Source organism: Garra rufa, chromosome 13 (assembly GCF_049309525.1).
Source record: "Garra rufa chromosome 13, GarRuf1.0, whole genome shotgun sequence".
NCBI classification, from domain to species: domain Eukaryota; kingdom Metazoa; phylum Chordata; class Actinopteri; order Cypriniformes; family Cyprinidae; genus Garra; species Garra rufa.
In genome coordinates, this window is record NC_133373.1 from 18436734 (window position 1) to 18448256 (window position 11523).

The window sequence follows — 11523 nt, forward strand, 5'->3', positions numbered from 1 at the left end:
TGAGAACCACTGATGTATAGTAAAGAATACAGTGTGGTTCTGTATAGTACAGATTACAGAACCACACTGATAATGACATTGTATGTTTGTAGTTATATTGCCTGCAATATTCATTTTTCCTTTATTCACTACCAACTATAGGATCCAAGTACCTCGTGAAGAAGAGAGACGGGACTCTGAGATGCCTCATTCAATACATGGGAAACAGTGGGCAAGAATCATCTCTGACTACTATGTAAGTATTGTTTAAAAAGCATAGTTTGACTCTTTTGGGAAAAGCACTTATTCCTCAGATATCAATCTTATGTCTGTCTTAGTATGGAGCTGGAGTTGGGGATTGGTTAGCTTGTCTTAGAACAAATATTGTAATTGGGTGGCAATGGCTAGTCTGGCTCTGTCAAAAGTTCAAAAACACACCTACAAACACCCAAATGTATGTGTAGGAACCAGGGTCCCCTTTTTGTCTTTCAGTTGCTTGTGGACTTGATTTAAAAAATAAGTTGTTTTTTTTCTTTTTTTTCTTTTTTTTTTTTACTGCATTTTCACAAAAGTAAAATCCTTGTTTTACATTAATGCAGGAGTCATAATCATCTGATGATAAACTGTAAGAGTGGCATTTTCAGAGCTTTTACTTAACCACGCCTTTTGAAGATTGTTCTCTGTTGCAACTTATTGTTCTGTTTATTCTCATACAGAGACAAACGGAGAGCAGCGTCCATGAGGATTTGAACATGTGCAGATATATGTCTGCCGTGAACCAGATGCAGTGGGCATCATCATAGAGGGAAACCCAGTGCTTACTGATCTTGGAAATTTGGCCAGGGCATGGTGCCTGCTTCCGGGAATGACATTTGCTCCGAACCTGCAGTTTCCACCACAACTCTGCAAAACATTTGAGGTGTTCCAAAGACTTTTTGTGGGATTTGACACACTGCGCCCAAAGCCTTCCTCCCGTTTATGTAATTTTTGTTTATGTAATTTTTAATGTTAAAATGTCTACAACATTAACATTAAAATTGATTACAGAAACTTAGTGCACCCAATTGTTTGTACATGGCAGCTGTTAATAAACCATGGAAACGAATACCTCTCTTTCCTTATTAAAGTTATGACAATACTAACTAATTATTTCAAGTGGATTAAATAAATAATTTGTCTAAATTAAGAGTAATAGAGTAAATTAATTAATTAAAATAAAAAAGTTTATTTTTTTATTTTAAATGTTACTTATTTTAACTAAGTATGATTTGGTCAATATGTTGCTCTTTGTCATAAAGGTTAAACTCAAATGTTTTGCTTTATATTGTAGACGCTACTTAATTTTTTAGCATACAGTAAAATAAATAATACTGATTTTTACCAAATCAAAATAACAAGAAGTTCACTAAACTTACAAAAAGTAGTTGGAAAATGTTGCCTTAATTTTTTTGAGTTGAATCTAAGTAACAGTTTTTACAGTGTAAGAAGTTATTCGCCATCCAGTTTTTAATATCAGCTATGCATTCTGTTAGTTTTTCGAATGGATATGTTTTGCCGGGCTGCGAAGAAATATAGAGCTGAGTATCATCAGCGTAACAATGAAAGCTAACACCATGTTTCCTGATGATATCTCCCAAGGGTAACATGTAAAGCGTAAAAAGTAATGGCCCTAGCACTGAGCCTTGAGGTACTCCATACTGCACTTGCGATCTAAATGATACCACAGAAAATGGGGGGTTCTCTATTGTCAGATTGTACATTCAGGTTCAACTTGGATAAGTCAAGAGTAGTGCTAGCAAGCTCACATTTAACTGTTGAAGGATTAGCCTGATGCCCCAGTGAAGGACTATGATCAGCTAGAAGCCTGTCCAGAATGCTATCACAAATTTGGCTACCCAGCTCTTCAATGAGCTCTGTTATCTGCAGCCGAGAATCATCAATGATAGGAGTAGGTGTAAAAGCAGCACCAGAATTAATGTTATCCCCCTCTTGTAAATAACGCAGATTAACATTACAAGATTGATCGTTTTCTTTATGTCTCACAACAGCATCCGTACCAATTAATCCTCTACCCCTCCAAGATAGCAAAATTCATGTGGCTCAAATCCGGCCCACACCAGACGCTTACATCCGGCCCACATACCGCATGGAATGATGGCACTTGGGCGCTCCACTCCTGTTTGCCAGATCTGAGCCACAAAAAAGCCATAGCAATACCACATATTAGCCAGAATTCAACCAAATGAACCAGAACTGACCCTATTCTGGGCCACAGTTTGCTTTTATTCTGGCCCAGATCCAGCTCACACCAGACGCTTACATCCGGCCCACATCCCGCATGGAATTATGGCACTTAGACGGTCCACTCCTGTTTGCCAGATCTGAGCCACAAAAAAGCCATATAGCAATACCACATATCAGCCAGAATTCAACCAAATGAACCAGAACTGACCCTATTTTGGGCCATAGTTTGCTTTTATTCTGGCCCAGATCTGGCTCACACTAGACACTTACATACGGCCCACATACCGCATGGAATGATGGCACTTAGGCGGTCTGCTCTTGTTTGCCAAATCTGAGCCACATAAAAGCCATAGCAATACCACATATCAGCCAGAATTCAACCAAATGAACCAGAACTGACCCTATTTTGGGCCACAGTTTGCTTTTATTCTGGCCCAGATCCGGCTCACACTAGACACTTACATCCGGCCCACATACCGCATGGAATGATGGCACTTAGGCGATCTGCTATTGTTTGCCAAATCTGAGCCACATAAAAGCCATAGCAATACCACATATCAGCCAGAATTCAACCAAATGAACCAGAACTGACCCTATTTTGGGCCAGTTTGCTTTTATTCTAGCCCAGATCCGGCCCACACCAGACGCTTACATCCGGCCCACATACCGCATGGAATGATGGCACTTGGGCGGTCCACTCCTGTTTGCCAAATCTGAGCCACATAAAAGCCATATCAATACCACATATCAGCCAGAACTCAATCAAATGAACCAGAACTGACCCTATTCTGGGCCACAGTTTGCTTTTATTCTGGCCCAGATTCAGCCAAACCTGACACTTACATCCAGCTCACATACCACATGGAATGATAACCATGAAATTACAGATATGCCAGAAATTACCCTATTGTGAACCACTGTTGATTGTTATTCTTACCCTGGACTTCCTCACATCCATATTGTTTAAACGGCCCACTTGCTGAATGAAATTGTGGCATTATGGCAGTGTACTGTATTTGCTAGATGTGGTTCACAAGCAGGTCATTTCATATATACAGGTCAGATAAGATTTAATATAAAAAAAACTATAACTTTACCCTAAATAGACCACATAATATATTTTACTCAATGACAATGGCAAGTAAATCATGTATCAACAAAATAACAATAACTTATTAAAACAAACACAAAATAGCTTTGTAAGAAACACTTTATGAAAAATCAGTCATTTATCAACAATATTTTAACATTTAGTAAAGAGAAATGAAAAAAATCCTTATGTTTAAAAAAGGTAGGAAGAAAACATTCCTGAAATAATTAAATCATGAACACAACACAGCTTTACAAAAAACACTGTAAAAAAAGTGAAAAAAGTGAATCAGTTTTGAATACAACAGAAAACATTCCTAAAATTATTGCATCATTTAGTATTATTATCAATGATCTGTTTACATTTTTGCAAAATATTCAAAAACAAAACAAAAAAAATATACAGTCACAAAATAGCTTAATTAGAAACACTTTACACAATAACATAGAACAATATGTTTTTATAAGATAAAATAAACTCTTAAAGAATTAGTTCACTTTCATAACAACAATGTACAGTTCACGAGTTCACACTCTCATATAATGTGATAAGGCAAAATAGTAAGCATTTTTTGGCGTGCTGTCCGAGGGGAGGGCTCCGAGCTCGGGATGGAGCCCGAACCCGGAGAACTCCCCCCCATCCCGAAATGGGATGACTTAAATGGAGAGTGAGGTGTTGGGGTGGGGGTGGGATGCTAGAAAACCGTTGTGGAACGGAGGTGAGCTGGCTGTATTTATGTACGAATTAAGCTTGTTAAGGTGATTGGCTGATGAGCTTCACCTGGCCAGGTTGATTATCTGATTGTGCTACTCCCGAACCTTGTTAATAAAACATCATTTCACGAGTTCACACTCTCATATAATGTGATAAGGCAAAATAGTAAGCATTTTTTGGCGTGCTGTCCGAGGGGAGGGCTCCGAGCTCGGGATGGAGCCCGAACCCGGAGAACTCCCCAAAAGAAGCAAAATGGAATGAGACAGCAGCCGGAAGGAATTTGTGGTGACCCCCAAAAATGCATGCTGATGAAAGTGGGGAGTGCTAGGAGGAGCGTAAAAGAAGGCCAGGGAGGGTCTCTCGCTGCAACCGAAGGGAGCCGCGGCTCTGCTGAGCCCTGGTGCTGCAAAGGTGTTTGAGCTTAGATGGAGGGCTCTCACTGCGACCGAAGGGAGCCGCGGCTCTGCTGTGCCGGAAGGGAGAGCCCGATCTGGGCTGATTGAGTCATTAGGCAGTATAGAGTTGTCGAGCGCTGCAGCAGCAGTATAGAGTTGTCAAGCACTGCGGCGGCAGTATAGAGTTGTCGAGCGCTGCGGCGGCAGTGTCGAGTTGTCAAGCACTGCGGCGGCAGTATCGAGTTGTTGAGCGCTGCAGCGAAAATATCGAGTTGTCAAGCACTGCTGCGGCAGTATCGAGTTGTCAAGCACTGCGGCGGCAGTATCGAGTTGTTGAGCGCTGCAGCGAAAATATCGAGTTGTCAAGTACTGCTGCGGCAGTATCGAGTTGTCAAGCACTGCGCCGGCAGTATCGAGTTGTCAAGCACTGCGGCGGCAGTGTCGAGTTGTCAAGCACTGCGGCGGCAGTATCGAGTTGTTGAGCGCTGCAGCGGAAATATCGAGTTGTCGAGCACTGCTGCGGCAGTATCGAGTTGTCAAGCACTGCGGCGGCAGTACCGAGTTGTCAAGCACTGCAGCGGCAGTTTAGAATGACCGGGGCGCTGTTTTTTTGAGAAAGCGGAAGATAGGGGCGGTGGGGTGGAATGAGCGAGAACTGCTGTGGTAGCGTCATGTGCTGTTTAACTAATGAGAGTGAGGTGGGCTGTTTTTAGGTGAGAATTATTGGTCCTTATGTAGGTCTTGAAGGCGTCCGAGGTCCATCGGCAGAGGGCTTGAATGTGTTGGTGTGATAGTCCTTTTTGAGCTGCTGTGGTAGCTGCCCCGATTCGGAAAGAGTGGCTGGAAAATCTTTCTGGGGGTATGCCTGCTTGGACTAGGGTGAGTCTTAGATGTTTTTGGAACCAGAAATGTGTGACGGGAAGGTGATGGTCATCGATGAAGAGAGGGTCGAGGGGAGAGGTGCACTGAGAACTTCTGAATTGAAGGTACGTGAGGAGGGTCTGATACGTTTGGATAGGTGACGGGAGGTTAAAAATATATACGTGGTGACCTCTTTTTTCCTGATCCGTTTTACTTTGTTTGATGAAAAAAAGAGATGGTTTCGCTGTCGAGGACGGAGAGGTCGGAGATGGTCGGATGGAGTTTGGGATTGAATTTGGAAGTGATGGTAAATTCTGAGCATCTCAGAAAACCGAAAAAAGCTAAAATGAAAATTGCATCGAGTGTACGAGCAGTCTGCAGTGAGTGGAAGCCTGTGCGGAGTGTATGGATGCATTTTGTGAGGATGTCCAGGGTAATCGGCTGTCTGGCATTCGGGCTTGGAGGGTGAGACCGCTGAATACCTTTTATCAAGAGAGAGGTTTGAGGATTGTTTATTGCAGGGGAGGGGGCGCCGTAAATTAATTTGTGAAAAAATTGGATTCCGCTTAAATAACCTTTAATGGACCTGGCTTGAAGTTTCTTGCAAATGTTGAGGTGGGAGACTAACGATGTGATTGAGATGAGGGAGAAATCAGGAAAAAAGAGGTTGTATGTAAGGTGAAAGGCTTTAAAGCATCTCCAAGCAGATAGGTATGATTGGAGAGTTCTGGGTGAGACTGCTTGGAGTATTGAATCGAGCGATGCGATGAGAAGGGGATTTAACGGATGATTTATGGGAAGATGAGTTGTGAATAGGGAGGAACCGGGGTGGGAGAGGAATCCGCTTCCAGAGCCAGCGCTCTGAATCTCTGAAACATGAAACGAGAGAGAGAGTCAGCAATTAGATTTTTTTTTTCCGGGAATGTGTTTTGCGGAAATGATAAATTGGTCGCACGCTGAAATCCAAATAAGGCACCTTAGGAGTGGCATTAGGGCGGGGGAATGAGAACGGCTTTTGTTTATACAGTGGACTACTGCTTCGTTATCGCAGTGAACTAGTATGTTGCTTGCCGACCAATCTTTCCCCCACAGAAAAGCGGCGACTACTAACGGATAGAGTTCGAACAGTGCGGAGGACTGAGGGGCATCTAGCAGCTGAGGGGGCCAGGGAGATGCGAACCAGCGACCTTGATAAAACCCCCCGAAGCCGACAGAGGGCGCCGCATTGGTAAACAATTGAATGTCGTTGGGGGAAGACACGAAATCGTTGTAAAAGAAAGACAAGCCGTTCCATTGCTTGAGGAAGGATATCCACAAACTGAGTTCATTACGACATGCGTGAGTGAAGGCAATTTGATCTTCTAGAGCCTGTACCGAAGATGCGAGAGTGAGAAGATGTGAGATGAAGGGGCGGCCTTGCGGAATGATGCGCATGGCGAAATTGAGGTGGCCGAGAAGTGATAGTAGCTCGCGTTTAGAACAGTTTCGACTTTCTAGTGCGGTGGAAGCAATAAGAATTATTCTGTCGATTTTTTCTTTTGGCAGGGAGGCTTGAAATTTGACGGAATCTAAATTGATGCCCAGAAATTCAATAGATAGAGTTGGCCCTGAAGTTTTCTCTCGAGCTATGGGGATTCCCAGCTCGGCGAAAACCTTCAGAACTGTCGAGATATCTGAGGCTGGGGTAGCGTCGGGAGGTGAGATGATTAGGAAATCATCGAGCAGGTGAATGACGTGGTGAATAGAGTAATTATTGGAGAGAATCCAGCAAATGGCTTCTGATAATGTATCGAAAATTTTGGGGCTGCTCTTGCAACCGAAAGTTAGGCGTACGGAGAAATAGAATTTTCCTTGCCAGCGAATACCGAATAGATGCCAAAAGTCTGGGTGGATAGGCATCACCTTAAATGCAGAGGTAATGTCTACTTTGGCCAGCCATGCACCGCGACCCACGTTTTTTATCATTGTGATCGCTTGCTCTATGTCATGGTAGTGCAGCGAGTATTCTTCGAGTGGAATGAGGCTGTTGATACTGGAGAAAAGAGAATTACAAGGAGCTGATAAATCGAAGATCAAGCGTTTCTTCCCCGAAATTTTCTCGTGGCTACTCCGATGGGGCTGATACGAAAAATTTCGAAGGGGGGGGGGCGTCGAAGGGGCCGATCATAAAACCGGAATCAATTTCTTTTTTGATCAGGTTAGTGACCACGTCTGGTTCTGAATGTGCAGATTGGAGATTATTGCAAATAATGTTCCTGGAGAGAGCGCATGAGACACCCGGATTAAAACCTTCTGCGAGACCTGAAAGAAGAAAATTTTTGAAGTTAGTGTCAGGGTGATGAGACAATTCTGTGGATAGCCGAGAAACATTGACAGGAGTCGATAAGTAGTTTTTTTATTTTTTTATTGACAGCCTTGTAGACTGGGCATACCAACCGAGCATGAGCTCCGCCGCAATAATTACATGCATGCAGATACTTGCACCGTTGTCTACTGCATTTGCCTCCGTTAAAATTATGACAAACCTGTCCAGCGACCGAAAAGGGAGGTCTTGAACTTCCTTGATCTGCGTTTGTAGCGGAGCGTGGGACGTAACTGGTGGATTTAGGATGGGCCGTGTCTGGGCAGGCGGGGATGGCAGGATTAACTTGAGGGCACGAAGTAGTGGGATGAGTGAGCGACCTGCATAGAGCGCATGTGATGTTTCTGCATCCTAAAAATACTCGGTTGTGGAGGTCCGGGTCCAGCGCGCCCCAATAGGGGCACTGGTTCCATTGAGCCACGCGAACCGCACATTTTGCCGAGAATAATTTGTGGTAGGTGTAGAAGTGACCCCCTCCGTAAGACAGCGCGAGTTCTGCGACTATGGCCAAATAGTCATTGAGTTCGCGCTGTCTATGGGGAAAAACTGAACAAATCACGTCTGTGTAGCGGCCGAAAGCGATTGTGAATTCGGTGAATGAGAGGACGCGAGATGAGTTTGGTGCAGGGTTTTTTAGAGTGACGGACAAATTTCCGCAATCTATTTGCCTGTTAGCTTCGGGAAGGAGAGAGAGTAGAGAAGAAAGATCCATGTCTGCACCTGCTAAAATTTTCTGATTCCAGAGTCCTGATGTTGTGGGTCACAGGGGGTGGTTCTGAGGCAACTGCATTCGGAGGGGCGGGGAGCTGAGTAGCGGATATTAAGGTGAACTGGTTTTTTGTGTGAAGAGCAGAACTGAAAGGGTGAAGAATAGGGGCTGTGACTGACGGCGGAGGCAGCCTCACGCTTGCATTAGCCCCTGTAGGTTGAGGAAAGGAGTAAGAAGGCGAAGGGAAAGGAGGCCAAGTAGCTGGCATCGCTGGCTGGGATGGCCACGAACCGGCGTTTATGCTGGGAGCTGATGGCCATTGAGAAAAGAGGGGAGCGGAGGTAGAAGGGAGATGCGAGGCCAGCTGGGCTTGCGCGCCTAGCGGAGGCATCCTCACGCTAGCATCTGCCGCCTGAGCTGGGTAAGGAAAAGCGGAGGGGTTAGAAAAAGTGTGAAAGGGGATGTTGGTGTGAGATGTCGCGGGTGGTGCAGTGCCTGACAGAGATGCAGCGGCTGGTTGAGCCAATGAGAGAGGAGGAACGGGATCTGGAAGGGCGGAGTCTGGGGCACGCCCCCGACTTGCTGATGGCCTATTGGTCCTCTTCGCTCGCGTGGGGCTGGAGCTGGACCTGGATGAGGAAGAAGAGCCTCTGTACAAGTGGAACTCTGTACAAGCCTAGAGTGGCTTCGTTCCCTCCTTGCACAGATCTGTACGTGTACTAAACTTGTGCTAAACCAATAAACTAAACTAAACTAAACTAAACTAAGAGCCAGAAACATGAGATGAATTATTTTTTCATGCTTTAGTTTTCTTTAAAGGAGAGTTAGTGTTTTCCAGTGAGACGTAGAGACTGTAGAGCTCGGCTTTGCTCATGCGTCGTGAAAACCGGACGTCTGAATTAATCAGAGCCTGTCTCAAACCTGCCACGGTCCATTTCTCAATGGGAGGAATGGACGGTGGAGCGGAGGCATAAGAAGAAGCGGAGGGAGGTGCCGATTGTCTGGTTGGTGGAGGTGAACGAAGCCTTCGGTGAGTCGGTGTTTGGGCTGAAGATCTTGTAGGCCGGCGTCCTCCTCGCGTTGAGGCCCGGGGCGCAGTTGCGTCTCTCGGCCGAGAAGGAGGCGCTTTTGCTCCGGATGTTTGCGAGACGAGAGCCTTGGAGCCGGAGGTTTGCGAAGGGGTCTTCGCGCCAGTGTCCTGGGTTGGAGCGAAGAGCTCGCGGTCGGAAGAGGATGATCCTATGTCAGACATAGTAGCAGACGAGTGATGCTAGAAAATCGTCGTGGAACGGAGGTGAGCTGGCTGTATTTATGTACGAATTAAGCTTGTTAAGGTGATTGGCTGATGAGCTTCACCTGGCCAGGTTGATTATCTGATCGTGCTCCTCCCGAACCTTGTTAATAAAACATCATATAATATACTCACCCCCTTGTCATCCAAGATGTTCATGTCTTTCTTTCCTCAGTCGTAAGGAAATTGTTTTTTGAGGTAGTGTTGCTTTCGTCAACGAAAATTATGACTAAATATCGTCGTCAACGAACCTTTATCACGTGACGAAAACGAGATGAGATGAAACAAAAATGATGGTCATGTGACGATGACAATAAAAAATGTATAATGAAATATTGTTGACGAATAAAAATGAGACAATATTGTTTACAAAATAAAAACTATGCTAAAATGTCTCTTTATTTTCGTTGACGAAAACGAAACGAAACGTTATAACGTTAGATTGATGTGCGCATGCCCAGTAGCCAGAGCTCTATCTCTTCTAGCCTTCTAGCAGGCGACGTTACTCCCTCAAGCCCCATTCGCTGCATTATCTAGAAGACGCCTACAAAGTTTGTCTGACACAGAGAAAGGGACCAATGTCCGGCCAGATAGGATTCATCTTTGGGGGGAAAAAGAAGAAAGAACACACATTTTTTTCTACTTTTTAGTAGTGATGGGAAAAAGAAGCTTTTCAAAGCATCGAGGCTTTCCCCTCAACTGTATTGTAAAAAGGTTAATAACTCGAAGCTTTTCAACACGTTGTACACTAATGACATCTTGTGGTCAAAGGTGGAAAAAGTTTCTTTTGCATCCCAGATGTCCAAGCGATTTTTGGACAATTTCATAAAATAAATAAATTTGTGCTACGAAAACCATAAGAAATATTTTACTTACTCAAGGTATAAATTAATTAATCTGTAAATAAACTACAAGCATGATTCGTGTATGCATAGATGAACAAGTAAATTAAGAATATTGTTAAGTTGTCTAATATTATTATTCGAAGCTTCTGTGTGAAACGTCACATCACAAATTTTTAGTAAATTGTAGCTTGAGCATTCAAACACCTTGTTTCTCTGTGTTAAATGTATTTTTTTTTTTCTGGCATTGTCATGTGATGCTATTTTATTTATTGTTTTTATTTATTTTATTTCAATTTATGTGTGTGTACTTCTAACATGTTTGGTAGGTAAAATACATTTTGTAAATTCAAATTAGATCATCTTCTGCAATGGATGCATTTTTCAGCCTATAAGGTAACAATAATATAATAAGATAACCTTGTTTGAAATGGGTTTGGCTAAAAGAAAACTTTGGTTTTGTCTTTACTACTAGGTACTTATACTTTATTGACTGGGTTAAATAAAATAGCATTACTAAATATAGACGTGGTGTTATCAGTTCACGTCAGTTTCCTTTACAAAAAAAGGTAAAAACTGCATTTTAGGACAATTTTGACGTTGAAGACATAAACAAGATGGGAGTTTTTCGACATACCCTAACTGCATTGACCCAGAGTATATTGACTACATATGCGCTGTGCAGAGATGAGACAGGATGAGCATTTGAGGTTAAAAAGTATATACATTGTCAATTGTTTAGAAAATAACCGATCGTTTCGCTAGATAAGACCCTTCCTCCTTGGCTGGGATTGTTTAGAGCTTTTTGAAGCTGGATTAAAAGTGCATTTAAACTGCATTTTGGAAGTTCAAACTTCGGGGCGCCATCCATATCCATTATAAAGACAGAAATCCTGAAATGTTTTCCTCAAAAAAAAAAAAAAAAAAACACAATTTCTTTACGACTTTACGACATGAACTTCTTTGATTACAAGTGGGTGAGTACATTATCTGTAAATTGTTGTTATGAAAGTGAACTAATCCTTTTACTATTCAC

General features: G+C 43.3%; 1 pseudogene; it reads right to left on the reverse strand.

The window, feature by feature from the left end:
• Positions 1 to 6074: 6074 nt before the first annotated feature.
• On the reverse strand, positions 6075 to 8745 carry LOC141348429 (uncharacterized; annotated as a pseudogene).
• Between the last annotated feature and the right edge of the window lie 2778 nt (positions 8746 to 11523).